Source organism: Acomys russatus, chromosome 28 (genome assembly GCF_903995435.1).
Source record: "Acomys russatus chromosome 28, mAcoRus1.1, whole genome shotgun sequence".
NCBI classification, from domain to species: Eukaryota; Metazoa; Chordata; class Mammalia; order Rodentia; family Muridae; genus Acomys; species Acomys russatus.
Window position 1 is genome coordinate 3,714,778 of NC_067164.1, and position 27,745 is coordinate 3,742,522.

Genomic DNA, 27,745 nt, shown 5'->3' on the forward strand with positions numbered 1-27,745 from the left:
TTTTTTTTTTTTTTTTTTTTTTTTTTTACCAGATTTATGCATGGGCTCCTACGGGATCCATAAAAGAAGAGAAAATCTCTCTCTCTCTCTCTCTCTCTCTCTCTCTCTCTCTCTCTCTCTCTCTCTCTCTCCTCTCTTCTTTCCTTTCTCCCTGCTTTTTTGAGAATAAAGATCATAGGATCGTCCCACCCCGACCCCTGACTCTCCAGGGAGGCTAAGAATGAGAGCTTAATGATCACAATACTGTTTTGTTGTTTCAGTAATTAAAAGAAAATGAGGCATCCTCTTTCCAGGTGCATACCAAAGGAGGGACTTGTAAGGGACTACCAAGGGGTAGACTAGATCTGACCCTGGGAAGGTTTGTAGGAGAGAAATAGTAGAGCATTGGTAGAACCACTTCTGCCTGTTGGTACCCGTGACCCATCCTTACTCAGCTCCTTCCAACTCTAGTGCTTAAAGCCAATCTTGAACTCCTTTCTCTAACCATCGCCCCTATTTCTCGCCTCCCTGTGTCCTTTCCCTCCCTCCCCTCCTCAATGTTCCTATCAGACCACCTCCACTCAGCTGCCAGGATGCCAGAGTCTTGTAACCCAGGGGTCGCACCTGGGCTGCTCTGCCCACTTACCGTGCACACGGGTTAGCCTACTAAGGGACACCTGTTATGGCCTGAGTGGAAAGTCACCCCAATACTTGCATTTTGATCACGTGCTACTTTGGAGCCATTAGGAGATGACTCCCAGCTGTTGGAAGTTGGCACTAGGGGTTGACTGTGGAAGGTTATACCAGTTCTCACTGCAGCCACACCGTGAAACACCTCAACCAGGCACTGGAAGTCAGTCCGAAGTTTTCTTAAGAAATGAAAAACAACTGTCCCATGTCTGAGCTACTGCACTGTTTATACCCAAACAAGTCTAAGTCCCACTGTGGAGCTATCTGTATAACCATGTGGCCTGCTGCAAATTCACAAGGGCCAGGAAGGACCGGTCTAGTTGGCCACCAGCAGACGAGTGAATGGAGAAAGTGCACATGTACATGATGGGACTTTATGCAGCCATAAAGACAAATGAGATCCTGCCACTTGCAAGAACATTGGTAGACTTGGAAATTTTATTATAGTAACCTTTGCCCAGAAAGACAAATCCAAGTGTCCTTTCTTGTACGTGGTCCCTAGATTTTTAACATTTTGAAGATACGATTTTTTTTACTTGTTCTTTGAGCATTTCACATTTGTGAAAACATGTTTTGATTTTATTCACTGCCCTCCAGTTTCCACCTCTGACTCCTCCTAGATCGGCCACCCCCCACTCCTCTCCCAATGTCATATCCTTTAAAGAAAAAAGCAACCCAGGGTCTAACTAGTGCTGCTCATATTGTATGGGGGTGGGGCCATCCACTGGGGGCATGGTCCGCCTACCAGGGACCACATCTATAAAGAAAATGTATTTTCCCTAGCCTAGCAGAGCCATCAAGTGTGTGTGTGTGTGTGTGTGTGTGTGTGTGTGTGTGTGTATGTGTGTGTGTGTGTATGTGTGTGTGTGTGTGTGTGTCTGTGTGTGTGTGTGTGTGATGATCCTGTCATGTCTACAAGACACTGTTTTGCCCCAGTTCTCCCTGGCTTCTCACTCCATATATATGCACCATATATATGGGATGTGGGTATAGGTCATGAAACTTAGAAAGATACTATGAAAGCAGAAAACTGATCTTAAAGGAAATTGGAGAAGGGGGGGAAAAAAAGGAGGGTTCTAGAACACATGTGGCCTGAACAGGCTCCCAAGGAGGGGAAGAGGGCCAGATGCAACAGGTGAGAGGGAAGACTCGGGGGGTGGGAGGAGTGGAAGGGGAGGACAGCATGATGGGCAGGGCAGGACAGGGTGGGAATGGACATGTGGCGGGAGTAGGGAGGGGGACTGGGGACCGAAGATCAGCACAAAGTTTGTATGAAAATGCCACAATGGGACCCATTAACCTTGAAAAGGACTAGAGGAAAGGAGGGAGGAAAGAGAGAAAGAAAAAAAGTTTCATTTGACACTCCTGCATTGTGTCTTCTGGATTCATGAGCCAACATGACCATCTCCTCCCCTGAGCAGTTTCTGTCAGGGGTGTGGGTCACAGTGACACACTCAACAGATGTCTCAGAAAGCTAACACTTTCATCTCATGACAGGCTGGTCTTTAATTTGGGCCAAAGCCAGGCCCAGCATCAGTGTAGAGCAACTTCCATTCTGCGTCCTCAGCTCCCCCAGGTCTGTCACTGTCCGCCCCACCTGCCACGGGTCAGCAGCAGTGGGTCAACACGGAGTGGGAAGACATTTCAGGGAGCATCATTTGAAACGACCACATAATACCAAGGATGGCAAAGCCCTTGACATTTGGGCCAGCCTGGGTGCTTCTTTCTTCTACAGTTACCTCACAAGGCCCGGGCCCACTCACCTTCCATGGTACCCTACCTTCCTAGGGCATTCATGTTGATTTGGAAATCACCAGTGTCTAGTTAGAAAGATTTTCTTGCTGAGATGCCAGCTCCTGCCACTCTACAAAACCTCCTCCCAGCTTTCCCGGAGCTGCGTGCTTGGCTCTTTCATTAGGGTTTCAATCTATCGGGGGACCACATCTCTAGCTGAAGAACTCTTGACGGCTGATAGCTGCTGGGATGAGGAGAGTCCATTTTCATGTGTACAGACAGCCTCTCTGCCTGTAAAAGGCTGTATGGTTTCTCATGGAGCCCTGCAAATGAAAAAGGAGAGGAACTTTTTTTTTTTTTTTTAAAAAAGAAGTAGACCAACAGCTTCCCTCTGTAAGAGCTGCCGCCAGTTTTGTCCCTGCGTGCTTATTAATGGCCTCTCTTCCCAGCACTTCGTTCCCCTGACATTTTGGTGAAAGCTTTTTTTATTTTGACTCCAGTTCAACATTTACTCCCTCGACTTTTCTGTCAGACTTCTTTTTCTCTGGGAACTGTTAAGCTAATCAGGCACGGCAGTCACTTCCCCCCCTACATGTCTATGAGCTGCTTTCCTTTAAATCACAATCACAGGAGGACTAACTTTTCAGGGGGATGGTGTGCCACTCAAAACACCCCAGGGGGCTCTCCATCTCTGTCCCCGAACACTTCTCAAGGGCGGTGTGACGAGCCTGCCTTATTCTTCAAGACTCACTTTGGCACGTCACTGAGGTCTGACTTAGAACACTTTTCATGTCCGGCTTGAACGACTATAATCCGAGCCATACATTTTCAAGCCTCCATCAGAAAGGAGCTGATTGCCATCACGGTGGAGACCCTTGATTGTGTGAAAAGGGGTCAATCTTATTAAGATGAGAGAGAGAGAGAGAGAGAGAGAGAGAGAGAGAGAGAGAGAGAGAGAGAGAGAGAGAGAGACTAAGATCTCACCTTTTAAACTTTCTTTGGCCTCATATCCCGAGAAAGCAAACAGAACCCAGGTTCTCCCATCAGAAGCCAATAACATATCAATGATTCTCGTTTCGTAAACACATTGTGCATTGTGTCAGAGGCCAGTTGTCATCACCAGATGTCTCCTTTCCCTTGTGTCCCCTGTAACAGGAGCTTGGAGTTTTAACTGGGTTCTGGATGTCCATAATAAATGTCGTGCTGCCCGTCCTTCCCTGCAGGTCAGCACGGCCGGGGAACCAAAGCCTAACTAGAGGAACATGAGCGGAAGAGATGTGTGCAGTTTCCCGGAAGCACAGTTAAAACGCGGGCTTGCCGTGGCTGTCCTTTTAGCAAGATTAGGATACAAGGACAGGGCTCCTGCAGTTGTCTCTTGGACAACAGGGGTGAATTCTGAAGATGAACATCTAAAGAACTGCCCAAGGCATCAAGGACATGTGTACTGAGGTGCTGGTGGGGGACAGGATCCAGTATTGTACTCAGTTTCTGTTGGTTGAGGACGTGTCTAATGCTAAACAAGACACACTAAGTATTTAGCATGTGGTGATGATGGCTCCTCTATATTTTGGAGAACTTTTCTTTCCCTTCCTCACAGGTGAGCAGAACTCAGAGGATCTTCTATAATTCTAGGCTTTACTGAGTGTTAACACTGTTCCAGGCAAAGTAACAAGTTCCTTCTATGAAGGAAGCCCTCACTTACTTCACAACAACTCAATGAGGTAGGTGCTATCTTTAGCCTTCGTGCTGTAGATGAGTATATTAATCTGCTATGGTTGCCATCATAAACTTTCACAGAACAGATACTTAAAATAGCAGATTATTTTTCTCACATTATTGGGACTAGATATCCAAGACCGAGGTGCTGACAGGCTCTGTTTCTCCTGGGGCTGCTCCCCTGGGTTTGCAGATGGCTCCCTCCCATTGCCCTTTGCTGCGGCCTTTCTTCTATGCCTGCCCATCTCTACGTCTCTGTTTCCAGTCACTTCCTCTTATAGTTGTAACAGTCAAGCACGTGAATCTTCTATTCTAGCTCAAGATCTTCTCTCTAATACGTCACAGATGTGGTACTGGGAATTAGGGCCATGTTCTAGTTACTTCTCTGTCACTGTGGGGAAAATACTTTCACACACACAGACACACACACACACACACACAAACACATACACATAAACAAACAAATACACACACACACACACACACACACACACACACCCCACAGCCTAAGGAGGGGTTTATTGCCACTCACAGTTGAGAGTATATAGTCTGCCATGGTGAAGGCCGGAACAGCAGAAATTTGAAGCAAGGAGTCACACAGTGTCCACAACCAGGAAGAGAAGAGCGATGAAAACTGCTCAGCTCACCCCCTCTTTTTTACGCAGTCCAGAATCCCAGCCCAGTGAGTGGTACCACCCGTAGTGGGCACATCTATCGGCCTCCCTGAACCTGACCAAGCTAACCTCCCACAGGCATGCCCAGAGGCCTGTCTCCCAAGTAATTCTAGATCTCATCAGATTATGATATAAACACATGTAAATTAAGGAATTACAGTTTTGCCTGTAACAGTGAAGAGAACAAATTAGAGTCAAATCACTAAGTGGGACTCACAAAAGCATAATTAAGAGGTAGTTGATCTGCATTCTGGGTGGGGGCGGGGCGTGTTGAGTGAGAGTGGCTTCTACGGGCTCCTGTGTTTGAATGCTTAGTCATCCAAGAGCGGCACTGCTTGGGAGGGATTAGGAGGCATGGCCTTGTTAGAGGAAGTGTGTCATTGAGGATAGGCTTTAGGGTTTTAAAAGCCCAAGCTAATCCCAGTCAGTCTCTCTTCCTGTTGCTTGTAGACCCGCAGATGTAGAACTCTCAGTTACTTCCCCGGCATCATGTCTGCCTGCGTGCTGCCATACTCCCTGCCATGACGATACTAGACTAAACTCCTAAAACTGTAGAGCCAGCCCCAAATAAATGCTTTTTTTCTTTTTTAAATAAGAGTTGCTGTGGTCATGGTGTCTCTTCACAGCATTAGAGCACTGACTCAGATAGGTTCCAACCCATAAAGTCTGGGTACAGTCTGGCTCCTAAGCTCATGCAATCAGACATTAGGCTGTCCTTTGGCAGATACAGTCATTCTGTATTTGTAAGTTCCCCAACCCACAGATGCTCAAGTTCTTATGGTGTGTAAAGCAATATTTCTCTATATCTTAGATAGTCTCTAGATTCCTAAGGTGGCATAGACATTATATAAAATGTTAATTTGCTATATTGTTTATGTTATAAAGACAAGAAAAATGCCTGCACACATGAAGTATACATTGATGCTTTTTGTTTGGTTTTCAAACAGCTCTGATGTACAGTCTGTTAAATCTGGAGATGCAGGACTTGTGGACTCACAGGGTCCCTGGTACTTCTCTGTACTCCATTGGCATCACTCAGTAGGCGCTGCTTTCTCACATCCAGGTTTGGGCTTTCATAGGAAGCTTCGTACAGTCGCTGTTATCTTTTATATTAACCTCTGGTTGTCCCTTGGTAATTGCACTGGAAGCCTTATTCCCTGTCACCCCGAAGAACCTGGTGGCTTTGATTTTTGTAGGTGGAGGGCATGCCTCATAGCGCTCTGCCTGCTCCGCTTATTGAGGTCTTGAATCCCTCAATTTTCAAAGCAAGAGACACCCTCCGTGTTTCCCTGTCTGCTGTCGTAACAGACACTGGAGCTCCCTAGACACATGAGTCTTCGACTGCAATGCTCTGCGGGCTTGGCATGGTGAGGCAGCTGTGCCAGGTCACTCAGTTAATAAGAGGGTGCTATTGTTATATCTAGTATGGTCCCCCAAAAGGTCATGCTTGATCCTTCGCCCATGGTGATTCTGGGAGAAGGTGCAGTCTTTAAGGGTGGCACCTAGTGGGAAGGGGTGACATTGAAATGGATGGTGAGTTTTTAACCCATCTTTTTGTTTGCCTCCTGGATATGAGGTGTATTATAGAGCAAGAGGGATATCAACACAAAGGAAACGCTGTATGCCTGTCAAGCTAGCTCTAGCCCTCCTTACTTCTTCACCTATTCTCACCGTGATGCCTTACCACACCCCTTCCGGATTGACATCTCTAAAGCTGTGGAGCAAAACGAAAGCTTATCTGTAGAGATGATGGAGCTCGGGAATTGTTCTAGTAACAGACAGCTGACAGGCACATGACTAGCCAAGACCAGACAGAACGTGATCTCCAAGATAACGCAGAGTGCAGATGACAGACAAGGGGACCACAGATCACTACACCAGACTGCCCTCTTCCTTTGAACATGGTCACCTAGGAGGAGTCACAGGAAGGGTTAGAGTGACCTTTACATTAGGTTTAATGTCCATGTGATTGTGGTAGGAACCTGAAATCACAGTGGATTCTGAGATAAACATGGGCTTCTGTCCCAAGTCCCACTTCACCCCTCACTTGCCCAGACACACCCAATGGAACAGCTCACCCCGAAATGCCTCTCAAGTATTTGTGCTTCGTCCAGGTCAAGCCCAGGAAAACCTGGATTTGCCGAAATCCTTTCTCTGAGGACACATTACGGATGGAGAGCCAACGCCTGCTGACAGTGTCATCGGTGTTGTTGGACTTCAGAGTCACAGTTTCCCATCTTGTGGAAGATTGCTTTTTGCCCAGTGATGATATTCTGATGCAATGTTTAAGGAAAGCAGATGTTCATCTGTTTGCTCATTTGCCCTGCCTCACAAAGCCAACACTGATTTAAATCCAAATGACTTTCGATCTTCCAGAGTACCTCATTTTTATTATGATGAAAATTAGAACACTGAAAATCTGTGTGGTTGACTCTGTCAGTTTGGTACATGCTGTTAAACTCCTGTCAGCCATTAAAAGAACTGAGTTATGGAGGTGGAAGGCCACAGTGGAGGGACTTGAAGTTTCTCCTCAAGCAAGTCCAATGTATAAGAATTTGAGACAACAAATGCCAATAGAGACTGTCAACAAGGAGGGACTTCCCCCTGGGGGCTGGTGGTGCCCTGGAAGAAACACAGGCCTGCATGTAGAAGCCATAGATGCTAACCCACACCGTGCTGCACTTTTGCTGTAAGGCTTTGTGTCAACTTTATGTTAGCTTTCCATTGCTGCAATAAAATGCCCGAGAGGAATAATGCAAAGGAGAGAAAAGGTTTATCTTGGCTCATGGTCTCAGAGGTTTCAGTCCATGGTTGCTTAGCTCTGGTTTCTCTAGATCTGTGGGGAGGTAGACTATCATGGCGAAACATGCCATGGAGTAAACTGGTGGCCAGGGAGAGGTCGGGGCAGGATCCTTCAAAGGCAAATCCTCAATGGCTCACTTCCTCCCACTAGGTCCAAACTCCTCCCAGTAGACTTAGCAGTTAGGGACCAAGTCCCAGGAATCACCAAGGAACATTCCAGAGACCGAGTATAACAAGATTCTTAGCTACTGTGGTGGTTTGAATAAGTTCGTCCTCCATAGACTCATGGTTGAATCCTTAGCCCATGGGGAGTGGCAGTATTAGGAGGTGTGGCCTTATTGGAGGAAGTGTGGCTTTGTTGGAGGAAGTGTGTCACTGTCGGGGCGGGCTTTGAGGTCTCCTGTGTTCATGCTATACCCAGTGCGACACAAAGTCTCCTTCTGCTGCCTGTGGATCAAGATCAAGATGTACAGCTCTGGACTCTTCCAGCCCCATGTCTGCCTGTGTGCTGCCATGCTTCCTGCCATGACGATAATGGACTAAACCTCGGAAACTGTAAGCCAGCGCCAGTTAAGAGTTATGACCAAGATTCACAGAAATGAAGCCCTAACTAAGGCAGCCGCCCTGGGTCTATTTAATATAGTCCACCTCCCACAGTCACAGGTTTCATCTCCACATCTTAGGAATCTAAATATTGGAAGAGAAGATTCCATCTGGACTGAGTATGTGCTGACTTCCACAGCTACGCCACAAGCAATATAGAACAGGTATTAGCTTAGTGCTTACATTGTATTAGATGTTACAGGTGACGCAGACATGGGGCGAGGGAGGGGTGCCAGTCATCTGTAAATACAATGCCAACTTCTAGAAGGGCCATGAGCATCCTTAGAGTCTGGAAAGCCTTGGAGGGCTCTCCATCCAGTTCCCCAAGGAGACTGAGGCTTGACTGCATGCACGCTTTAGGCTGTTGTAAGCAAACCAACTTCCAAGTACCCAAGTATAGTGTCTGGCACGGAGCTGTTATTGAAAATATTTTTCAATCTTTTAATCTGGAAGATTAAATCTTCCAGAGCAAATTCTGAATTTGCATTTTAAATAGCTCTCCATCTAAAAGGGCAAAGTCTTCATTTATATGCATTTCTCCAGGAACATATCTGCTCATCAAAATAAAAAAGGGAAATCCTGGAAGTTAGGAGCAGATGCCAGGAACAAGTGACAGCCTGCTCTCCTTTCCAGGGGTCCTGCCTGCTAATGGCTTTGTGCTGGTTTCCCAGGTTTGCTGCTCCTACCAAGGACTGTGAGGACTACGGGGTTTGCTCACAATGTAAGGGGGCCACCCCACTTCACTGCAGATGCCAAAGAGAAAGCGTGGGCTGCGCAAGTCTGGTTTACTAATTTATGGACTTGCAAAGGATTGCAGACAGAAACATGGGAGAGCTGATCTTTGCCCTAGAGCAGCTCACAGGCTTCTGGGGGAGACAAATGGGTGGGGGCTTTTGTGTGAGTTTGCCAGCTCTGTGCTTGGAATGTGGACATGGAACATGTGGGTCTGGAAGAGTCAGGCACAGCTTGATGGAGGAGAGGATGCCTGAGGTAAATCTGGAAAAAATCATCCATGCACGCACACACACACACACACACACACACACACACACACCCTTTCCTTTATTCAGCAAATGCGTGTCAAGTGTTTACTACACGTCAAACATTGTTCTGGGTGGTGCTTTGCAGCTAAAACACTAAGCGAGTAGAAAGACTCTCTGCCGGCATGGAAATGACAGGCTGCTAGAGGAGACGAAAGCGGTATGTAGGAGGAGGTGGGCAGCAGGAGTCTAGAAGGTTCTTCCAGGTTGGTCTGGGCGGCCTTCCCTTGGCCTCACTCTACTTCTTCCATCACTGGTCCATTCATAATGGTCACAGGCTAGCCCGACTGCCAGTCTCCTCATGGGAAAGTAACAGGGCCTCATACTAGTAATGGCACCCTTGCATAATTATTATTATTTTTTTACTTGCACTAATCATAAGCTAAATTCTAGAACCATCTTAGTTGTCCAGCCACAGAGGAATGAATAAAGAAAACATATATATTATATTTATTTTTTTAATCTTTTTGTTAGATTTTTAAAAAAAACTTGGTGTACTTGTACGCTACAACAAACTGTGACCACGTTTACCCCCTACTATCCTCCCTCATTTTCCCCTTTACTTCCGCAGACACCTTTTCTACCCACGTGGTCCCCCTCCTAACCTCATCCCTCTCTCTCTTCTCCCTTTCCTCCTTCCTTTACTTTTGCTTTCTTTCTTTTCATTTCTTCTTTCTTTTGTTGTCTTGTTTTGTGAAGCCCCATCTAGACAGTCATAGCAGCTGTGTGTTCATGACTCAATGGCTCCGTGAAATCCAGAAGACACTGCTCACTCACTCTTCCTTAATTCTCAGTGCCCATGGTCCATCCGCCACCTCATCCATGGTGAGGTCCATAGTGCGGTCCATGGACCACAAAGGGGGTACTCACTATAATGATTTGATTTTTACACTGGTGAGTAAAAAAAAAAAAAACAAAAACAAAAAAACAAAAAAAAAAAAACTCAGGCAATTTTAACTTCCCATAGGACAGGAAGATGTGGCTGCATGGAGGGATGGACCACTTTGCTGAAGAGTGAGGGTTAGCACACCAGGCCCCACCCCCTCAACAGCCTGTGCTGCACTGTGCTGCTCAATGGGATGCTACTAATAGCTGCCAGGGGTTGAGTAGCAGTGAGCAATTCCTCATTGTGCTAGACCATCCCAGACATTGCAAGACCTTTTGAGTTCCTGGTTCCTGCCAGTACTAGGAGGCCTGATGACAGGCAAACACTCCTATGTCTTCCCGTTCCCCACCCACAGGGGGTTGACAGTATCTCTGTCGAGAACAGTGGTGTCCATGCTGTTCCTGTTAGGGATGAGAAAGTGAAGTCACCAGGAGCCGAAGGGACTTAGTGACTCCTCACATATTTGCTCTTCGCTATGAAACAGCTGCCATTAATATTCTCCTCCAGCCTCATGTGGGAGGCACCAGGAAGCTGACCCTGGCACAATGCTCATCTATGCATGTGTTCCACAAATAGCTCCTGATTATACACCGAGCCTTTTGTGTTCTGTACAGGGGATGTGATGTTGAAGAGGGGCACAGGGCTTATCCTCGGGAGTCTTCGGCATCATTATGTCAGGGGTGGGGTCTGGGGCACCAATGAACAATTACAGGAGAATGAGCATTCGGTATTAGGCTGGGGTCCCACAGGTGACGTCAGATCCTGGACGAGGCCAGATAACTGAGACCTGAAGGCACAAGGAAGGGTACCCAACCCAGCCGTCCAGAGCTGGGCCATGGTGGAACGCAGAAGCGTCTTCTTAATGAGCTTGTTGTTAATGAGCTCCTTGTTAATGTTTCAGTAGAGACTGGACCATCAGGCTCCAGGGAAAACATTTTAGAGCTTTAAGAATCATGTTTGTGTGGAGAGAACTGATATGCAATGTCCTTTATAGCCCAGCACCATGGAAGCTTTCATCGGGTCCTCTGAAGACCATAACCAATGCGGTCCCAATGGTTTCTATAATATCGAGTTCACCCCATCCATGATCGATGGGTGATGTCGTCTGAATCTCTGTGTCCCTCTGAAATTTGTATGTCGGACACCCAGGGCCCCAATGTGATGGTGTTAGCGGGTGGGGCCTTGAGGTTGTGACAGATCTTCAGACAGAGACAGGGTTTGTACCCTCAGAAAAGTAGCCTCAGGACCCTTCTGCTCTTCTGCTGTCTGAATGGCGAACACAGACACCCCCCCCCACTTATGAGGCAGAAATCAGGCTGTCATCTGGTTCAAATATGTAAGTGCCCCTCAATATTGATTTTTCAAGACCCCAGAATGAGGAGAGGTAGATTTTTATTATTTATAAATTACCCAACTCATGGTAATTTGCTATAGTACAGAAGGGTAATCTATTCCCTGCCCCAAATGTTTCTACAAAATACCAAGGGCCCAGCCTTACCCACAATCTACCTACCCATCCATGATTTGGACAAGAACAAGCATCTTCCCTCTGAGTACACAGTTCAGGCTAGAGGCGGCAGGGCAGGGCCAGGAGAGACTTCTCCTGCAGAAGGTTTTAATTGGGCACTAAGATGTTTGCTTCCAGGATGGTCAGAAAAGCCTCTCAGCTCCAATTTGTGGTGTTCTCTGCTGATCCAGGAGACCAACTGTTCAAGTACTGGGTGGGGACAGTGTGCTGACAGGCGAGTAACAAAGGAAGAAGTCTCCGGGATGAGGGTGTCCAAGAACTGCAGAACTCCCTCTGCTTCCGGAAGGAGAAGTGTCAGCTCTCTGCACGTGCTCCCCTGCACTGGGATGCAAAGCATCGTCCAAGCTGCTCTCACTGGCGGGGGGGGGGGGGGAGTCATGTGTGTGTCACTTGTGTCAGGAGGACACAGGGAGGAGAAGACTCAGCCACTGGGCAGGCTGATGATAGGGGATAGCCGATAGCTTAGATTTCAACTTCAAAAAAAAAATGGAGCTGTCAGCGTTATCTCTCCTTGCGGCTTCTGTAGGGGAACATTTTTACTTAAACCAGACACAACGCCAGACACCGATGAAATAATTTATGGGGTAAAGTAATGGCTGTCAGACGCATTTTTTCCCCTAATTTTCTTTTCTCTGCCCATCATTCAGATTGTATTTTCTACCTAAGAGCCTCTCATGATTTCTAACGTTCACTCAGTTTGCATTCCCAAGTCCTTTCAGCAGCTCGGAGCCCAAGTTCGTGTCACTGTGCCGATGACAGGAGAGCAGCACCGAGACAAATGGCTCTGCCCTGGGAGGACCTGCATTCACTCACTCTCTGGGCCCAGGTTTCAGTGGAGATTCCAGGCATATCTTGTGGTTGTCAGACTTCCCACTGACCCCCTGGTTCTCACTGTGGAGACATTTGTGTTCTTGGGATCCCCATCCATATGGTGAAGACTCTGTCCTTAGAGCTCTGCCATTGTCCTTACTGTCCCCTTGGGAGAAGATCCTTGAGTTTTCTGCCCCCTTCTTTCTTCTGTTTTCTTTGTTGTTGCGTTCAAATCCATCTTCGTTTGGGTCTAGGGTTTCTTGCTAGCTGAAGCCTTTCCCTTAAGCTATAGTTAGAGATTCAGGGGCTGTACACATGTTGAAAGGTTTTCCTGAATTTGTGTGTGGGAGTGCATTGTTGGAACATGGTCCAAGAATGGAGCCATGTAAGGAGATTTCTGAGTGCTTGTGAGAAAACCCCAAGAAACCAAGACAAGAGTCTTGTGACCTCAGCATTTTAAAAACACAGGATTGTCCTTGGATTATGCTTTTGTACCTCTCTCAGGTGTGGTGGATAGGAATGCATTTATTCAGATTATTCATTACAACTGGCTATCACTATTTATTTGTATACCTCTGTAAAATATGTTTCTATAAAAAGTCACGTTTCTGTCAGGTATGACTTGTCTACCATGTATGGCTTTCCCTCATGATTGTGCACACTCTACGCATGTGACTCTTAACCCCGAGTATAAACTGTCTGACACTCCTAATAAAGACGGCCACTGCATGAGACTTCAGTCTGCTTCCCTTAGCAGCTCCATTCTCCCAGGTCCCACTGCCTCTAGAGAGGTAAACAGTGTATGTTACGTAATCTCAGGAGGAGTGTGAGTTCTAGGCAAGCCTGGGCTGCACAAGATCCTGTTTCAAAAATAGTTACTCATGGTATTTGGGGGATAATTTAATCAACAAAGTGTTTGCCTTGAAAGCATGAAGACTGACACTCGACCCCTCAGAATCCATGCAAATAAAGCCAGAATTGTAATGTGTGGCTTCTTGGGATATTGGGGAGGGGCATAGGCAAGTGAATTCCTGGCTAGCTAGCCTAGCCTACTTGGAAAGCTCTTGCTTAGCAAGGGATGTTGTTTTTAAAGAAGGAGGAGAAAGAAGAAGAGGAAGAAAAGGAGGAAGAGAAGAAGAAGGAGAAGGAGGAAGAGGAGGAGGAGGAGGAAGAGAGGCATAGGAAGAGAAAGGGGAGGAAAAGAAGGGGAAAGAAGAGGAGGAGGAAGGGAGGAGGAAGAGAAAGGGGAGGAGGAGGAGAAGGAGGAAGGGAGGAGGAGGAGGAGGAGGAGAGCGCCTGAGCAAAAAGACCTGAGGTTTCTCTTCTGGCCTTCACACACATATGCACACAAATGCATGCCCCCCCCCCACCCATGCATGTGCATATATGCACATGCCAGCAGAAATTACTCCTGGTTCCCCTTAAATAATATTAATTACTTGAATAATGTTTTCTTAGAAATGCATAGTCCTGGTGTTGAAGAGGTGGCTCAACAGTTGCAGGCAACCCAAGTTTGGTCCCCAGTACCATCTTGGGTGACACACCTGTGGTTACCTCAGAAAGTCACAAAAAGTCAAAGTACAGGGAACGCTTATCAGCAGAGTGCTCATATAGGACATCTGGGTCACACTCCTTCTCCCCCAGGGTCAAGAAACATTTCTGAAGAGGTGGCAGAAAGATTGTAGCAGCCAGAGGTCAAGGAGGATTGGAAGAAATTAGTGTCACCTGGATGTGACAGGACTAAGGCACTTGTGTGCACACAGCTGCTGTGGTTGCCCTTCACAAGACCTGCACAGGATCAAGTCAGTCAGCACTCTAGTGTAGGGGTGAGGAGGAGAGAGGCTCATTATTCCCAGCTGCTAGCTACAGAATGGGTGGCTTCAGGGAGAAAGAGTCAGTTTTAAGGGTGTAGCCTCCAATACATCAACCATGTTCCAGTGGATGCCCAACACCTTTGAGTATGTGGTCAGCATAAATTGGAATAAGTTGACTATTAAAAGGAGGAAGGGCTAGAGAGATGGCTTAGTGGTTAAGAGCACTGGCTGCTCTTCCAGAGAACTCAGGTTTGGTTCACAGTACCCAGATGGGTTGTAAACATCGGTAACTCCAATTCTAGGGGATCGGATGTCTTCTTCTGACCCATGCAGGCACCAGGCTCATGAGTGATGTGTGTGTGTGTGTTGAGAGGGGGGCAGAGGTGGGCATACAGGATAGCTAATCTTGGTTGCCAACTTGATACACCTGAGAAGAGGGGCGTTCAAAATTGCATCCATCAGATTGGCCTGTGGTGTATTTCTTGATGACCAATTGATGTGTGAGGGTTTAGCTCACTGTGGCTGGTACCATCCGTAGGTGGGTGGGTCTGGGCTGTATAAGAAAGTTATCTGAAGGTGAGTCTATGAGCAAGCCAGTGAGCAGAATTTCTCCATTGGTTTCTGCGTTAAGCCTCTGCCTTGAGTTCCTACCTCGGCGTCCTTTGATGATGTACTATACCACGTGAGATAAAATAAGTTCTTTACTACCCACATTGCTTTTAGCCACGGTATTTATCACAGCAACAGAAAGCAAACTAGGACAGGGTGGATTTGGGATGGCATAGGAAAGCCAAGGAGGGATAAATGTAATTAAAAATATGTTTTACTTTTATATAAAATTATAAAAAATTAATAAAATGTAATAATAGTGAATAAATTATAATAAATAAAATATAAAATACAGTAATAATAATAATAAAGACTGTAGTTCTTGGCCAATGCTGATGCATGAGAAGTTTCTGGAGTGGAGTGTTCTTTAGTGGTCATGGCTTCCTTGCTGTGGTCTTCCTGTGACAGTTGGGGACCATTTTGTCTGTATTTTCTAAACACAGCTATGAAGATAGATACATAGAGGTCTTGATTATTGAAAGCTTCAAGTTCCAGATAAATGTTGGCTCTCTTCAATCCTTAGGAGACAGCCATGATCAGAGGAGACGTCTGATGTCAACGATTTCTCCAAAAGTCAAGTCAGTCAGCTTCTAAACCTGCCAGGGAGACTTAAAGACTCTATGAAATGCTTAAAGTGAAAATGAAAGGGAGTGTGGGCCTGCGCACGTGTGTGTATGTGTGTGTGTGTATGTGTGTGTGTGTGTGTGCACATGTGTACATATGTGCATGCATGAGAGCATATTTGTCCTTGGTGTATACTCACTTATCTTTGAGGAGGGTGAAGGTTTTATTCCAGAAAGTCCCTCAGGAAAGGTTAGGAGTCATGGCAACAGAGTGTCCTGGCTCTGCATCTTTCTCCAGCATCATCTCTACCCAGCAGGACAGACTGGTCCTGGTCTTGTCTCCAGCTTCACTTCTCTAGGCTCAGGCTGTTTCACCTTTTACCTGGACGTCACAGACATCTTCAGGAGAGCCTTGTTCCTTTCCTCCTCTCTAGCCTTCTCTACTTTGCTCCTTCCCTCAGCAAACGTCTTTCCTCCATCAGATTCAGGCCAAACTCCAGAACTGGCCATTTTCTCTCCAGCCTAAAATGGAAAGGCTCTGAACATGCCTACAGGATAGTGAGGGTCGATGTTGCAGAGCCCTTCAGAGTGGTTACACTCAGTTGTCAGTAGCTGCTGCTGTCCTCTGCAGCCCCTTGTCCTACCTTCCTCTCCTCTGAGCCCGGGCGTCTGTTCTTCTCTTTCACCTGGAATGACCTTTCCTTTCCTCGACTCGTGAGAACTTCATTTAAACAGAAATGGCATCTCTGCTGTTAAGCTCCAAGGAGCTACCAGTTCACGGTGTGAAAGCCCAAGAATCTCGCGGTGCTGGTCTCTTTGTGCAAGTAAAAGCTAACATTTTTCATGTATGTGCCTCAATCCACTTTGAGCAGAGTGCCTCACACATGTGATTTATTTCACACAGTTTCTACCATGACATCTAGGGTGGGATTGCTTTCACCAGAGGGCAGAATCTGTTCTGGTTTTGAAGCAGCCTATTCTATCACCTCAAGAGGTAGGGACGGATGACCCAAAGCATTTTTTTTTTCTTTTTTCCTTTTTGGTTTCTACCATGGATTCCTTGAAGGCTTCAAATGCAAACCTGTGGCCTTTGGGAAACAGCAGACCTTTGAAGTGGGGGCACAGAGCGGGTAGGAATGCTTTTCATGCTGGGGCAGGGCAGATATTCTTTTTAATGTGAGAGGATTGTAGATAAAACAATAACAGCGCCACAACAAAAATGCCCACTGTAAAATTTGTATTTATTTTTTTATTTGTTCGTCTATAACTGAATCAATGTAATCATATAAAGTCCACCATCTGCTGCTGTGGCCAGAGGCTTCCAGTGAGATGATGAATCGATACTCAGGTTTATGAAGAGCTGCGATATCTCCTATGTGAGTAGAACGAACATTTAAAGAATCAAAGCGTCGGTGAAATAATAGCAGGGCTGGGACGTCCTTAGTACACTGTTTGCCTAGACTGACACAGCCCTGGTCCATCCTTCAGCACTGTGGAAACCCGGGCCTGGGAGTGAGTGGAGTAATCCCAGCACAACGGAGGCAGAGGCAGAAGAGCTGACGGTCAAGTTCATACTCAAGGGCTGAGTGAAAACCCATCGCAAATGATAAAATGATAAGGCATCAGAGATGGCTCCACCGGCTGTTCTTGCAGAAGATGCGGGCTTGGTTTTCAGCACCCATGTGATGGCTCAAAACCATGTGTAACTCCAGTTCGAGGGGACTCAATGCCCTCTTCTGACTTCTGTGTCCTGCACACATGTGATACAAACACATACATGCAGGCACAAACACACATAAGATGTACCCATAAAATTTAAAAAGAGAAGGCTGCAGAAAGAAACCACTGGTCATTCAGTGTGCTTCTTCAAGTTTCTCTGGGTCACCGTTGAGAATGTTGCCTGTGTTTTGACTCTGGTTTCCTTTATTTTCTGCCCGCTCTAGACAGGCAGATCTGGTGCCCTCATCAGTCATTTTCTTTTTTCAGTCACCACCTGTGTCTGACTTGTGTCTGTGCCTTGCTTCGGAGACCTATTCACACACAGCCTTTCCCACACTCCATTTTCTCACCTCTCCTTTGGACTCCCAGGAGTCAGTTCACTTGCTTCCTGTCATCGAACGCAGACGTCCCTTCAGCTCCCGTGACCCGTGCTTTTCCGCTATTAAGTGCCCTGTGTTGAGAAACTGCTATCATCTCAGAATCACGCCAGTGGTGATGGGTCTTGCCATCCACCTGCTCAGAGGGCCCAGCCTCATGGATGCCTCACTATCAGCTCATATTTATTACAGATGAGATTATACCCATCCTCTGACCCACACTCTCTGCTCTTTTCCCTTTCACCCCATCTCCGTACTCCTTGGGATTATCTTTCACTCCCCTTTCTCTCTCAGGATGTCAACCATTTCCAGGTAAATCTTTTCTAATTGTTTCTAATAACTTTTTCCCTTCTACTTCTTATGCCTTTGCCCAGGCTTTTACTACCTCAGACTTAGCACCATGTCACCATCTAGGTAAGAATCTCAGGGTTGGCAACGCCGCTTATAGCCCATTGAGTATCCAGCCTTCTCTCCGCCCTCACTGAAGGGTCTCTAGTTATTTAGAAGGAAAGCGACACATGTGACTGAAACTCTCTGTTCATATCCATGCGCCATGGGCCGGATAACTCAGTTCTGTCCGTGTCCAGCTTTGCTGTGTGAACACCGTGTGGGAGCCTGGTAACAAGACGATGCAGCGGGCACCGCCATGCTGCTCTTCCTTCGCTCATTTGTTCTTAAAATACCACAATATATGTCAGGTAGGTTGCTTTAAGATCCTACCTCAGGTGCTTTGCTGGTTCAGAGTGTGGCAAACTCTCCCACTCTCTTTACATCTCAATTTCTTAGGTGTAAGATGGCTGTAACAACACACTAAGCTGTTGGGGAGACTTAGAACACAAATATGTATATAAGGCACAGAGGAGGCTATGTGCACCGTGTCTCAGCGTGCTGAGTACTACTGGTCTACCTGTTTATGTTTTCTACGTTACTACTGTGCCCACAGTGATTGTGATATATATATTCATTGCCATATTTGTCTCCTGAGTTACCTGTCTCCTTGGAAACAAGGAGGCTATAAATGCACTGATCATCTTTTCTGCCCATCCTACCATCTCTGTTAGTTCTAGAAGTGTCATAGGCTTTTAGAAACACTCCAGAACTCATAGTGAGATTCTACGACAAAGGTTCTGGAAGTCCAATCTCAAGCAAAGTATTGAAGCTCACTAACCTGCAAGGGTGATAGGTTTGCATTGAAAGCTCATCGACCCGTCTTCATGGAGAACCTTGCATGTGAAGAGTGGGTTTGATGGGCTGGAGAGATGGCTCAGAGGTTAAGAGAACTGACTGCTCTTCCAGAGGTCCTGAGTTCAATTCCCAGCAACCACATGGTGGCTCATAACCATCTATAATGTGTTCTAATGCCTTCTTCTGGTGTGCAGGTGTACATGCAGGCAGAACACTGTATATATAATAAATAAATTTAAAAAAAAAAAAGAGTGGGTTTGATGCTATGGTTGGCTTCTATACTTCCTGTTTGGAATCCAAATTCAGCCTCTCAGTGCAGTTCAAGGCACTGGGGAGCCAGTCAGAGCTTCCCAGAGAAAAGCATTCTTACCCCACCCCCAGCAGCGTGGGGTATCTACACACTTGACTACTATTACTGATGGCTCTGTTGCCCCTTCTCTTTCTTTCTCTGAAAAAAAAAAAAAAAACGCATCTCCATATGAAGGCTGTTTCTTGGAGCATGTGGGTCTTCTCTGGGAGCTGACATCCTTTTGGCAAACAGGCCAGGGGGTGAGGTTTCCTTGGGAATGTCATGCTCTTTGGTGTGTGTGTGTGTGTGTGTGTGTGTGTGCGCATGCGCGCACTATGTGTCTGTTTTCTGTTCTCTATAACTAAGCAACAGTGGCGGATAATGTTCAGACTAAGTAAGTTTCAGGCCATGCTTTGGGAGGCTAGCACAGGTAGTGCTGTGCTAGCTCTGGTCAGGGCCACGTGACTGCAGCACAGGGCAGACATCATGGTGGAACAGATGCTGAAGGCCTGGAGCTAACGACTGAGGCCATGCCGGGTCTTTCCACAGGAGCAGCACGCAAGGACAAGAGTGCCCTCTTGACTCGAGATATTGATGCCTTTCTCCTCCTCACAGTAGGAGGAGAAGTTGACTGCTAGGCCAGAGACACGCTTCTGGGCTGATCTTGCCTGGTCCTTTTTAATTTTTTTTTACTTCTTCATGGGGCACAGGCATATATATATATATGTGTGTGTGTGTGTGTGTGTGTGTGTGTGTGTGTGTGTGTGTGTGTGTATGTGTGTGTGTATAGTAAATATATAAATATGTATTTCTGAGGATGGAATCTAGGCCTAGTCAAGGTAGGCAAGCCCTCTGCCAGTGATTTACATCTCCAGCCCTGGTGTGTGTGTGTGTGTGTGTGTGTGTGTGTGTGTGTGTGTGTGTGTGTGTGTATACAAATATGCATCCCAAATCCTGGTTATTATATATGTCACTGTCTCCTCTAGCCACCCTACTGTATAATAAAACCTTGGCGTCAATTCATCCTACCTATAACTATATCTGCTTGTACCAGTTGGGGATTTTTTTTTTTGAAATATTCAGGTCCCACAAATAAGTCCACATAACTCAAAAGAAGAGAAAGTTTAAGTCAAGATATTCTAACGCCTTTATTGCTCAGGGTCCTTGGGGACCACCCGGGTGGAGATTAAAGTATCCATCACATCCCTAGGATCCCCTAGGATCTTAAAGCCTGCGTTACCTCCTTTTATCCAAGCAGGCATGCACAGAAGACATTTATTCTGTTGTGTACCTCTTTCCTCTGGGATTTGAAAATAGAACACAATATCGGTAAGATGGTAGCAAGAGGACCTGGCCTACTCCTTTGTCATTGTCATTTGATTTGTAAATATCCCTGAACAGGTGTCATGCTCTTAGGCTCCCTTGGGGAGATTTGGGCCCCAGGTAGTTTCCAGAGAATGCTGGATGCCTCAGGCAGTGATGAAGAAAATGGGCCAAGAAATAAACATTCTGACACAGCGTTTGCAAGGATGGCACCCAGCATTTTCATGAAAAACAAACCATCTCAGACAAGCCGTGATCGTCTGGCTTATGAGTTCTCTGGGCTCTGTCCTTCATGTTCTCCTTTCCCCCGCTTGCTTGTATCAGCCACCAGCAGCTGTTATTCTAGGTGTGTGAGTGTGTGTGCGTGTCCACGTGTGTGTGTGCCTGTGTGTGTGTGTGTGTGTGTGTGTGTACGTGTGTGCGTGCATGTGTGTGTTTGTACAGAATCCTGAATTTGGGCCTTAATTAATGTGCACAGGGCCCACTGAGCTGACTTCTTTTCAATTTCTCCCTCTTCTTTCCCTAGCAAACTGCTGTTTTGTGACTCTGTCGCAATTGGGTCATGTTTTTGGCTTTACCAAGAGGAAGCCAGGGGCCTTCAGTGGGAAAGCAAGAGGGTCCCAGTGCCCACAGAATACAGATGCTCAGGAAATGGAGGGCTTGTGTGGCTTACACATAGGGAACCTCTGGGCTGCCGGACGCTGACCTGTGTGGGAGGCCCCCTTCACTCCCCAGTGTCTCCCAGCCTGCCTGACTCCATGTGTCCCTTGGAATAATTCAACTTCTTATCTCAGGTTCAGGCCAGCTTCCTTGAACCACCAACTGCTTGATTGTGCAATAAATCGGTTATCTAAGAGGATCTTAAGAAAGAACAGACTCCTGAGCACTGTGTAACCGCCTCTCTCCACCCTCCAGTCGCTGACTCAAGCAAGGGGGCCTACTTGGTCCACCCCACCCACCACCACTTGCATGCAGAAGCCACAGAGTGGCCCGCTGGCTTTGCTCATGGGTGCTCAAGGGTTTCCCACTGCTCATAATATTTTACGTGACTCCTCTTCAACCCTCACTTCCACTTTAGCACCCCAAATGAAGGCTCTAATTATCCTGGGTGGAAATAGAAGTCTCCTCATCATTTATTTAGCGTTAGCACTTGCTCAGACTAATTGGTAGTCCTGCAACCCATACATAATACAAGGACCTGGAAGAAACTGGCAGTTACTTAATGATAGATTATATTGTATAAGGACCAAGCACCCAGGGCTCGCTCATCACAGGGCTTTGTTGTTGTTGTTGTTGTTGGACCTAGAGTCGCCTAAGGTGTCAGACTTTCTGACACATGTGATACTCAAGGGTTCCTACCTAAGTCATATAGACAGAGTTCAGTTGGCCATCACTGTCCTCCCTCCACTTCCCCATCTGGGTTCCATGGGTGGGAGGCTGGATCTGGTCTTTAGGCAAAGGAACCCCCGTGCCACATATAAGAGAGCTATGCCCTCTAATCCTTTTCCAGCCTTGACACTCTCTCATGAAAATTCAGGAGAAGCCTGAGTATTGTGGGCATCATGGAGACAGATGAATCTGGGAGTCTTAGCTTGGCATTCCTTACCCACACGGCTTTAGATTAAACACCTGAATTCTCAGAGACTCTGTCTCCTTATCAGCCTAATGGGGAGAGTGAAACTTGGTCTCTAGTGTGTTTTGGAAGACCCATGTGGAAACAGCATCTCCTAAGGCCTAATGCAAGCTGATATGGCAAAAGATCTCTTGTATACACGTCATTTGCAAGGATTACATATAAGATCTGTTCCAAAGACCTATTTGCCATGCATAGTGACAACAGTAAGACTTTCCTGTCCCTTGTTTTATTGGTGTGGTCATAAGAAGACATCAGGATCCTATGCATGTGCCACTGAAAACACTTTGAAATTCTGTAAATGAGTTCCCCGGGGGTGGCGTGGGAGTGGTGGTGGTGCGCGTGCTCAAGAGCCACACCATTAAGAAGGTTGACTTTGATGTCCTGGGACAAACACATGACTGTGGCAGATTATTTAATCCCGAAGAGCCTTAACTTCATCTCATCTCTGAGCAATGTGGGGAATATTGAAGAGAGTATTCAATAAAGCAGCTTTACTGTCATAAAATTCCTCTGAGCTACTTTATTCATCATTTTCCTCAAGTCCCTGGAAACCATCAATTTTTAAAACACTTCCCTAATTTCATTTCTTTTCAGGAATGTTGAAATCATATACTACATATGCTTTTAAGATAATCATATTCCCCTTAGTGACATACGTCTGTCATTCCTCCATGTTTTAAAAGATCATTTATCTTCAATGGTAAGTAATATCCCACTATATGAATTTAAAAAATCAAATTATTTGACCCTTCACTCATTGAAAGACATCTTGATTGCTTTCAGATTTCAACAAACGTGACTAAACACTCATGTGCATATTTTTGTGTAAGTATGCTTTCAACTTATTTGAGCTCAATTAAAGAATTAGTATGGCAGAAACAAATTCTGTTTTTATTAGAAACTGCCGCACTTCTCTCCACAGGGGTAGTACCCACTGTGCACTCCTACTGCATATAATGAGAGTTTCTTTTGCTCCATGTTCTTGTCAGCACTTGATGTTGTCAGGGTTTGGACTGGGCCAGTCTCAGAGCTGTGTGATCGCATCTCATTGATGCTTTCATTGATGCTCTCTTATGATTCAGGGTGCTGAGCCCCATTCATAATTTCCTTATCCATTTCACTGGATCAAAAAAACCTAAAATTGAATCTCCTTTGAAAAATAATACTTGCCCCAGGATCATTATGCGAAGTAAAGAAAATGACTTGACTTTATTTTTTTTTAATTATTTTAGTTTATTAGTTATTTTTTATGTCCATGACTGCTTTCCTGCATTGCAGGTATGTGTACTACAGTTTTGCCATGCTCACGGAGGTGAGAAGAGTGTGTTGGGTCCCTGGAACTGGAGCTGTGCTCCACCATATGGGCGCTGTGAACTGGACCCAGGTCCTCTGCGAGAGCCACAGTTGTCCTTAACCAACGAGCCATCTCTAAAGCGCAAGAATGTGATGGTTTTGAAAAGTCTTCAGTGTAGAGTGGGACTGACCATGCTTTAGGACTCTCTTTTCTGGTCGCTTCCGTGAAGATCGTTAGGCCTTCAGCTCTGTTTCTGCACTCAGTCGGTTGTGATATGCTATCTGGGTTCAAGTATATGAAGAGCATGTAATTTCACCCAGATGCTAATTTGGAAAAACATAAGATGTTCTCTCCTACAAGTCTTTGGAAAGCAAGAGCTGCTGGGCCACACTCTGAGAACTGTTCGCATTAGGGCATCACATCTGGTCTATACCTTGACATTTTTGGTTTGGCCAATAAGTCTCCATGGACATGGCTTTGAGATAAAAGCAAGTATTTGGGTGAAGCAAAGGCTAGCCACTGACGTGAGAGGAGGGTCAGATCTAGCCAAGGGATAGGACATTCTTCACAGTTGAGTGAAGAGTGGGGTCTGACCTTCACACAAACCCTGGACCTTGACCACGTCCCCTGGATGAGGAGGCCTGGTGGCACTCAGAGGAAGGATAGCAAGCTACCAAGAAGAGACTCGATACCCTATGAGCATATACAGAGGGAGGAAGTCCCCCTCAGTCACAGTCATAGGGGAGGGGAGTAAGGGGAAAATGAGAGGGAGGGAAGAATGAGAAGATAGAAGGGATGGAATAACAATTGAAATGTAATATGAATAAATTAATAAAATATATTAAAAATAAAATAAAATCCTGAATGTAAAAAAAAAGAAAAAGAAAATTCTCAGAGGCTTGAAAGTCCACAGCATGACACGTGCTTACAGCTTTCTCTTCTGCACTGAGTAAGGAATAGCAGTTGTGGATAAGCACATAGATCCTGGAGGTGGAAGAAGTGGCTCCACCCAGGCCTGCCATATGTAAAGAGTGTGGGCTGATAAATAATTGTTTCTCACCACCTCTTAGCTTGTCTGGAAAATATCCTACTTCAGTGGGTTCTCCGGAGGGTTGATAAGGCAATGCACTGGGAGATTTGATATGGTGCTTGCTTATATGAAATGCCTCACAAATGTCAGTCCCTAAGCCATCAACATTTTTCTCATAACTTCTAATATGAGATCAGCCAGTATTAGGCAGCAGCAGGAGCCTTCTTCAGGAAGAAACCAAGAACACAGACTTATTGGCAAGTCAGCGCTCAAAACGGCGTTTAAAACAAATGAATTCCACTACAATTTGCTTTTATTTATCTGATGAGTTTCTTTAAAGATCATGTTCAGTAGCTGAGTCTCCAAGGCACAAGGCAGATGAGACTGGGTATGGTTTCTAGGTTGTCTGTCAAGTAGTGACCACCCTTTTATCTAAAACTACTTCTCTAAAGAGTTCTGTGCCTGACCTGAACCACTCCGCTCCTTTCCTGGACTCCTCTTATCACTTCGTGGGTGCATTGGGCAGGGGTTAGCTTAAGAAGCACACTAGTAGGAGATACAGATTTCTCACACAGACTCGGTTTCCACAGGCCACGTGAGAACAGGCTGAGAAGTAATCTATGTAAGGTGTTGGTGCCAGGTCTGTGGATGGGGCATGAGGTGTGCAGGGAGGGCTGGTCACCAGCAGGCTGGGACCGGAGCATCCTCAAGGAAAGCCAGAGATGTTGTCCATCCTTGTTGCCACTGACCTCAGTGTCAAGGGAAGCAAGGGTGCTTCCCACTGAGTATCCTTGGTGCACACAATCGGCAGCGGGAGCCACGCGTACCCTTGTTCTCTCCGTCTTACTCTGTGCTTGGGATGGTCCTGTGTTCTGTTGATGGGTGGGAAGTTGAGTGTGTATCCATCCTACCAGCCTTGTTGCTCTGCTAATCAGACTCTTCCGTCTTTAGTGACACCTCTGCCAGCTTGATCCATTAATAATTAAGAGAACTAGATTAAAATTTTAAGTTGTTAGGAAGGATTTGCTTCCCTTTTTTAAAGCTCTGTCGACTCTTTGTTTTATACATTTAAAGGTGATGATGGTAAATGAACTAAATTATTTTTGTGGGTTTTTTTAAAAAAAAAAAGATGCTAGTTTATATTTTGTGTGTATGAGTGCTTTGCTTGCCTGTATGTATGTATGTATATGTGTATGTATGTATGTGTGTATGTGTGTGTGTGTGTGTATGTGTGTGTGTATGTATGTATGTGTGTATGTGTGTGTATGTGTGTGTGTGTGTGTATGTGTGTGTGTGTGTGTATGTGTGTGTATGTGTGTGTGTGTATGTGTGTGTGTATGTGTGTGTGTGTGTATGTGTGTGTGTGTATGTGTGTGTGTATGTGTGTGTGTGTGTGTGTGTATGTGTGTGTGTATATGTGTGTGTGTGTATGTCCATCATGAGAGTACAGTGCCCTTGAAGGCCAGAAGAAGGGCTTAGATGATCTGAAACTGGGGTTTCAAATGGTTGCAAATAGTCATGTCGGTGTTGGGAACCAAACCCCAATCTTCTGCAAGAGTGGCCAGTGTTCTTAACCACCAAGTCATCTTTCTAGCTCCAAACTAAACTCTTTTTTAAACTATATTTCCCCCTTCTATTTCTGGTAACATTAAGCAAACAAACAAACAAACATATATGTGGTATTCGTTTATTTAACTGGGTAAAAGAGAGGGACCATGAAGCTCGATTTTCTCACTAGTACCTGTTTTGACACTGAAGATGGTGGCAAGGAAAAACAAATAAACAACAAGAACAAAATCATCCCTTCCCTGAGAATGACTGTAAACCTTTCATCAGATGGTGTGCACCCCAAATTCACCTCGCCTGTGAAGCACAGACCCATAAGTGGACGACTTACTTATATAGCATGTCCCTAGGTTGAGTTGCCAGTCTAGCCATACAACCAAACAACTAAAGGTAGCCGAAGCCTCCAGAACCCCAGTGACTAGAGTTCTCCCGAGTGTGATCACCTAGTGGAAATGACATCACACAGGCATGCCCACAAACCCGTGCAGAAGGAGTGACAGTCACAAAAAACAATAAACATGGAACCAGGTCCATAAAACTTTTCATATTGCAGTCATTATTTTATATGGGATTATATAATAGTGAGTTTCAAGAAATCAGGGAGATTTCTGAGTATGAACAGTTAGAAAAGATCATAAGAATGACTAAGCAGCTTCCCAAAAGAATTGAGGACTCATGCCTAGAAATTAAGGTTGCAACTATTGCGTTCGAAAATTGCTTACATTTTGCAGTTGCTCAAAAATTAAACATAGAGTTACTACAAGATCTACCAAGTGCACTTCAAAGATTTCACAAGCATGCATTCAAAGTCTTTTTTATTATTATATTTTTTTACATATACATTTATAGCATTCAAAGTCTTAAAAACTAGAAACATCTTTCATGTCAATCAACAGACAATTGGATGGACAAAATCACACACACACACACACACACACACACACACACACTACTTAGAAATAAAAAAATTCTGGGGCTGGAGAATTCTGAGGTCAGCAGTTAAGGGCAGTGTCTGCTCTTTCAGGGCACCTGAGTTCAATTCCCAGCACCCGTCTGTAGCTCCAGTCCCAGGGGACACGTTGAGCCATGCAGGCACCACGGTACACAGACATACATTCAGGCAAACATTCATGTACATAATGCAAAGAATAAATAAAATACAAAGTATAAAATAAAATAATTTGCACCATGTATCATGGAAGCACCACAAAAGCACTGTGCCCAGTGAAAGGAGCCAGAAATGTCGTATTTTGTGGCTCTGTTTATAGGAAATATTTAACATATGCGAATTCATAGAGAGAGAAGGTAATTCATAGACACAGAGGAAATCATAGAGACAGAGGGCAGACTGGTGCTGGGGTAGATGAGGAGACTTACAATAAAGAGTTATCTTTCCACTACTACAGGTTTCCCTTTGGATTGGTGAAGATGCTTGCTGAGGGATGGAAGCAGTGTCCACACAGCCCTGTGAACATGCCGAGAGTGACTGCATTATGTGGTTAAATGGATAATTTTATGCCTTAATGTATCACCTTAATACAAATGTTCATTGGCTCTGCTGGACAGACTATTTGACGTGGTTGAGTGGGGAATTAGTGAAATGGAAAATAAATGTCATGAAATTACTAATGATGTAACAGAGACACAAATGTGATACGAAAAACTGGTTAAAATACACAGGGCAGAATGAGATGCCCTAGGGTCCTGCAGTGAGGTGAGTGAGCAGGCTTGGGGGGGGTAGCTGTTTGGGAAGGTGCTTGCCACTCAAACATGAGGAACAGAATTCAGATGCCCCGAACACATGTGAACGCTGCGTGGGGTTGGTATCTGGTTTATAATCCCAGCTCCAAACAATAGAATTAGGAGATTCTCAGAGCA